At 41.7% G+C, this 7,029-nt stretch overlaps 1 non-coding gene across 1 annotated transcript; it reads right to left on the reverse strand.

The window, feature by feature from the left end:
• Positions 1-4,855: 4,855 nt before the first annotated feature.
• On the reverse strand, positions 4,856-4,960 carry LOC142178676 (small nucleolar RNA R71). The gene has a single exon (XR_012706943.1). It is a non-coding gene; the product is annotated as a small nucleolar RNA R71 (small nucleolar RNA).
• Positions 4,961-7,029: the final 2,069 nt, after the last annotated feature.

A 7,029-nucleotide genomic window follows, 5' to 3' on the forward strand; every position in this document is an offset into this window, starting at 1 on the left:
TCCTCCCGAGGCCAGGGTAAAGGAAAGCAAATCTTACCTTTAGTAACTCAAAGGGTAGTAGGCAAAAAGGCTACCTTCGTTAGACCTCTTGCCGACTCCTCGGACACAAGTAAATACCTCTCATCCCGGAAGACGTCTGAGGGGGATTCTGTACAACCACAACTGGGGGCACAACCACAACAACTCCCCAGCAGATTCCATTTAGTAGATGAGCCTACCTCATTCTCTAGTTCTTCTGGTGGCTCAGAGGGAGGTAGTCAGGCATCTGAACCATCTTCCCCACCTTCTACAACACCTGCCTCAACAGCTGCCCCAATAAATATTGATGATGATGACGAGGTCCCGGATGGCGGGAGAGGGGGTGATACAGTTATGGGAGGCCTGGCTAGATCAAAGAAGTCGGAGGTGTAGGCTGATAGGTTTGTAAGTGAGAAGGCGTATGGCAAAATTCGGGAATGGTGGCCCCAAAGGTCGCTTACTATTGAGCGACAATTCATAACAAAAGACCTAAGCCAGCACAATCTAAATGTCCTACGACAATTTACGGAGAGAAAATGATGGAAATGTTCCGGTTGAAAGATGCAAATGAATACCTCGTCAAGAAATTTTATGCCAATGTTACCCACATCAAAAATGGTACAAAGGTGACGAAGGTCCGGAACTTGAAAATCCGGTTTGATGGAGATGCATTGAACAGTTATGTAGGGTTTGAGGAGGTCGAGGCAATGCAATACCTGGAGAAGCTAGCCTTGAGTGATGCAGTTTGCCCATGGCTAGCTGAGATACTTGCTATTCCGAGGCCGACACCTGCATGGCTCACAACTGGAGTTCAAATTGTCAGAGCCACCCTTAACTTTGAAGCAAAAGGGTGGGCAACATTCGTGTGCAGCCGTCTTTACCTGTGCCAGCATGAGAATGTCCTTCCACTATCGCGGGCAGTATTGATAGCTTCCATCATAGCAGGCTATCCTATTAAAGTAGGAAACTTGATGTCCTACAACATCTCCAATGAAGTTCAAAAGAAGAAAGATCATATCCCTACCCTAACTTCCTCACAGAGTATTTCCACGACCAAGGGGTAGAGCCGAGGCATTTTGATGTAGAGATGAAGGCTAAAAAGCCTTTCTCATGGTACCACCTCCAGGGAGCGGACAAACCTAAGTTCAAGGGTAAAGCCACTACTCCCACTGGTCAGTCTAAAGAGCCAGGGGTAGTGGCCACCGGGTCAGTTGCTGAGCCCTCCACAACAGCCGGTACTTCTACTGGAGCAGCTGCCATGCCTCCTCCTTCCTCCAGGCCATCCATCACAGTACCATTATCTATGCCTTCATATTCTACCTACCCTCAGACTGCACTGTGGGTTTCATAGACACTATCCAGCCTCAACAACTGGATGCAGGCAGCTACCACAAAGCTGTATGTCCTATCTAGTGCAGTAGCAACATAATCTTCAGCCCCATCAGAGCTTCAGGTACCTCCATCATTGGAGGAATCTTTGAAGAAGATTCTGGACAACTAGAACAAGATTCTGGACGACCATAAGAAGATCCGGGAGACTCTTGACACACATGGGAGGATTATCAAGGATTTGGGGAAGCAGGTGAAGAAGATGCGAAAAACTTAGGCATCTAAGGATTCGGTGGAGAAGTTAAGCAAAGAGGTTCAGAAGATTACTTCTGCCGGTGATATTCCACTGGACATGCTCATGGGGGAGACAGCCCCAGCAGCACCTACACCAGTGCATGAGGCATCAGATGCATCAGCTGGCCAGTCTGAGGAGCCGGCTGCCACTACACATATTGCTGAGGAGATGATACGGATGCTCAGGCACCCCGTGGTCCCCCAGTCAGAGGATGTAGAGATCTAGTTAGAGGACACGAAGGGAGCTGATGATCCTATGCAGTCTGAGGACCTCACTCATATTCCTGACTTGATGCAGCCTGATGCAGACAGAGACCACATAGGGAGTTCTCTTGACTCTCTAACCTTTCCCTGATCTTATTTTGATATTAGCATTGAGGACAATGCTATTTTTAATTTGGGGGGGTAGGGGTGGGGGTGGTCCATTTTGATTTGATTTGTGATGGCATTTGGTATGTAATAACTATGACACTATTTTTCTATATCATTATTTACCGTTATTTTCACTTTTGGTATTTATATAATTTTACCATTCGATGTATATCTATTCATTTCCATTATGTATTTATTCATTTACTCCATTTTGTACATATTCAGTTTACTTTCCGTAGTTTACTTCATAACTTCTTTCGTTATTTTGCTTTAATAGCTTAGCTTCTTATTTCCTCTAGTAGATTCTTTCTAAGTTTTTAGTTTTTTTTTTACATTTTGTGTGAACAATAAGCCTTTGGTTTTCTTAATGCCACGGTTCTTTCCAAAGGTGGATGTTGTGTGAACCGGGTGGCTCTTCCCAACGACGGATGGCGTGACAACCTTCTTAAGGGATCGAGTCTGTTTTCTTTTTGTTTTGGTGTATATAATAGTAATAATGAATAAAAGTGTCTCAAGAAGGCTTCACTTGGTACTAACACATTTACCTTCGACCTCATGGTTAGAGACAAGTTGATTGGCAAATATTAGCTCTAGTTGTGACCTTTAGACTCTTGCGTTGACTAAAACAATCATCGAGTGGTTTCCTTGAGCCATTTGTGATTTCCAATCTTAGCTAGGGTTGTTGTGGGCCCTCGACTCTATTTTTTTCAACAATCCAGCAGCTTGAGAGGTGAGGTATTGAATTGCAAGTCCAAGTCTCATGACAATAAGTCTAGAACTTGCCCTGAATGTTTGTCTAGGCAAAATTCTAAGTGTAGCTCGACTTGAGAAATGATTGTGGGCTCTCCTTGGTCTAATTTGAACCTTGAAAGCTTCTGTAGCCTACCAATATGATATCCCTAGTCAATTCCTTTGAGCCTAAGCCTTTTTCATTCAATAGCTCAACTTATGCATGATATGTTTCTCTTATCAATAATATAACTGATATATAGCTTAAAGTATATATATATTTATATGTATATCGCATCATGTTTTACTCATGTTTCGTGGATTTTGGATGCAAAATGTATTGATTTATGTTAATTTATGGTATTTTTATATGTAGGAATTATCCGGAGGCAATATGGGGCAAAAGGTACGAGATTAGAGTCAAAAAGAAGTAAAAGATGAAAAATTGGCCATTGTAGCGCCACAGGCAGCGTGGGGCGCTACCTGTGGCACCATTTCTAGAATGCTTATTTTCTCAGTTCCAGGGCTAGTGCCCCACGCTGCCCTAGGCGCTGGTGATGGAAACTTCTCCAACTTTGCCTGGGACAAGGTTATTTAGGCCTAAGTCCTATCCAACGCGTATAAAAGCAAGACTAAGCCTATTTTGAGAGGGGAGACGCCACTTTGAAGAAAAAATACAAATGAGGAACATCCAGGAGTGAGGATATCTCAGTTTTCTTCATATTTTCTTAGTATTTTCAATTATTCAACACTTGTGAATTTGTTTTGATACTATCATGAGTAGCTAAAACCCATAATTCTAGGGTTGTGATTTAGCCATGAATATTGTCCTTTAAAGTTGACTTAACCTTGATTACAATTCACCAATATACGGTTGTTTCTTCAAATTCTGTGATTAGTTGCTTAATTGTCTGGCCGGCAATTAGGTTCTATTTACTATGTATGCTATGCTTGGGAAAGCCATGTTTAGATAGAGAAGAATTGAAGAGAGCATGATCTTAACTCTGACTAGGGCGGATTTATGTTTAGGATAGGAATATACCTAGTCATCATGCTTAATTAAATATTGTAATATTAATGCGATCTTAATAGATTGATTCCATAGGAATATAGGCGTTAATCTGTTTTGAATAGGCGAGTAGTACTTCGGGAGAAGGCTGCGAGAGCAATTATTCGATTAATTATCAATCATGAGTGAATTGTATGAAAGGGAGAGTTAATTAAAACACAATAGGATTGGTGAATTGATCACAACCCTGCAATACTCGTCTCTACTGAATACACAACAACCATTTTGCTGCTTGATAAATTAGTTACTTGTTAGAATTATTGCGTAGAATAAACACACTTTTGAACTCGAAAATACTTGACTGAATAATAATCTTTGTGAAACTAGTGGGTAGTTAACACAAGTATATGTGGGTTCAACACTCGACTTATCATTTTATTACTTGTACGACCACGTATACTTGCGTATGCATTTGGGAGCAACACGTTTTTGGCATTGTTGCCGAGGACTTGAATATTGACTACTTTTTAATTATATATTGCATCAAGTCTAACTTTCTTATTGGTTGCTCTGCTCTCATAAACTTTCATTAAATGCGAAGGGTCAGAAGCCAAGATAGACTTCAAGGCTTTGACCCCGAACCTGAGAGAACATTTCACAGGAGGTTGAGGGAAGCAAGGGACACATATAATCTTCAGGCACTTGTTCAATTTCTTATGGACATGGAAGATGAGCAACATATGGCTGTTCAGGAGCTGGTGATGCCCAACATTGCTAATATCACCTCCAGCATTGTGAAGCCCAAAATCACTGGGCACTTTGAGCTGAAACAGAGCATGATCCAACTACTACATGCGAATGGGCAGTTTGTGGGTATTCCACACGAGGATCCACAACAGCACATCCTGAACTTCTTGGATATTAGTGATACTTATATCACTAACAGAGTCACTCCATACTATGTGAGACTCATATGGTTCTCATTCTTTCTGTTAGGTGAAGCAAAGCGATGGTTGAAGGCGAAACCAACTAATTCTATTACATCATGGAATGATCTGATGAGGAAATTTTTGGCAAGGTTCTTTCCTTAAGGAAAAACTGCAAAGATCATAAGTGAGATAGTCACCTTCAAACAGAAATCAGAGGAATCTTTATATTCAGCTTGGGAAAGGTTCAAGGGGTTGCTCAGAGACTGTCCTCATCAAAATTAAATAAATAAAGTGTTAGCTCACACTTTCATAGAAGGGCTACATCCTGAAACAAAAATTATGGTGGATGCTGCAGCGGGAGGTCAAGTGTTGGAGAAAAGCTTCGATGAGATATATGCATTATTGAACAAATTCTCCAAAAGCAATCCAGATTGGCAAGGAGAGATGGGCATACACACAATGCAAAAATCTACAGGAGTTCTCGAGTTAGATGTCGTCTCTACATTATCAGCGCAGATTGCCACACTGGCCAACCAAGTCAATCAGATGACTTTGGTTATTAACAAGCTCAGCCAGTGCAACAAGTTCAAATATTTTGTGAAGTATGTGAAGAGGGTAACATGAGCGACTTATACCCAGTTAATACGGAGTCTGTATATTTTGTGGGTAACATAAATAAGGGCCAGACAAATCAGTATGGGAACACTTACAATCCTAACTGGAGGAACCACCCAAACTTCTCTTGGGGTGGAAACTAAGGTGCCCAGAATCAATACAGGCCACAAGCGCCTCAATAGCAATATAGACCACCTCAAGCTGAACAACCTACAAATCCGACGAGTCACCTTGAGGAGATGATGAAGAAACTAATGACTGACCAGCAAGCTTAAGAAGCAGCTCACGTTACAGCGATTCAAAATTTGGAGCGACAAATGGGGCAACTTGCCAGTGCCCAAAATACTCGACCAGTTGGAGATCTTCCAAGCGACATGAGGCTAATCCTAAGACATCTATTAATGTTGTGTCATTGAGGAATGGGAAACAGTTAGAAGAAGTCTAGTCGAAAAAGAGAAAGTAAGTGACCTTTCATGAGAAATCGACCACCATAGAAGCAGAATCCAAAAAATTAAAGGAGTCAGAGAAGCCAGCTGAAGAGGCGGTGGCTAAGCAACTCCACTATTAGTTGCAAGGCCACCACCTTCATTCCCTTAGAGATTGCAGAAAGTGAAGGATAATGCGGCCTATAATTTTTTTTGATATTTTGAAGCAGGTGCAAATCAACATTCCACTGGTAGACATCCTGCAAGAAGTTCCCAAATATGCCAAATACATCAAGGATATAGTGGTAAATAAGAGGAGGTTGACAGAGTTTGAGACTGTGGCACTCACTGAAGAATGTAGCTCAAGAATTCAAAGCAAGCTACCTAAAAAATTGAAGGATCCAAGTAGTTTCACTATCCAAATCTCGATTGGTAAGCATGCAGTGGGGCGAGCTTTGTGTGATCTTGGAGCGAGCATCAATTTGATGCCGCTATCTACATTTAAACAATTGGGGTTGGGTGAGCCGCGTCCAACCACGGTAATTCTACATTTGGCTGATTGCTCCCTTGCTCATCCTGAAAGAGTGATTGAAGATGTGTAAGTTCAAGTGGGTTCTTTTATATTCCCTACTGATTTCATTATCTTGGACTATGAGCCTGATCAGGAAGTCCCATTTATTTTGGGGCATCAATTCTTAGCAACGGGCCGAGCTATTATTGATGTATGTGAAGGAAAGATGATGATGAGAGTAGGTGATCGAGTGGAGATATTCAATATGTATAAAGCACTTAGATTGCCAGCCCACTATGAAGAGTTATCCATGATTTCTGTGGTAGAAAGTGATGTGACGCATTGGTGCCTTATATGAGTCACATATATCCTCTTGAACGAGCGTTGATTGGGGATGAGGAAGACAATGAAGATAAGATGATAGAATAAATTGAGCAAGTACTTGACATGTCTTGCTATTATGTCCATGGGTTTGTGTAACGACCCGGCCGGTCATTTAGAGCATTTAAGTCTCGTTTGGTGGCATAAGGCCCTGAGCAGCTTCATATTATGTGTATTGACTTACGTGCGTGGTTGAATTCGGTTACCGGTTGTTTCGGAGTGATTTGGGATACTTAGTCCCTAAAACAGAAGCTTAAGTCTTAGGATTTTGACCATAGTCAGAACTATGTGAAGACGACTCTGGAATGGAGTTTTGTTGGTTCCATTAGCTCTGTTGGGTGATTTTGGATATAGGAGCGTGTCCGGACTAAAAATTCGAGGTCTGTAGCTGATTTAAGCTTGAAACGGCGAAAGTCG

This window comes from Nicotiana tabacum, chromosome 24 (genome assembly GCF_000715075.1).
Source record: "Nicotiana tabacum cultivar K326 chromosome 24, ASM71507v2, whole genome shotgun sequence".
Classification (NCBI taxonomy): Eukaryota; Viridiplantae; Streptophyta; class Magnoliopsida; order Solanales; family Solanaceae; genus Nicotiana; species Nicotiana tabacum.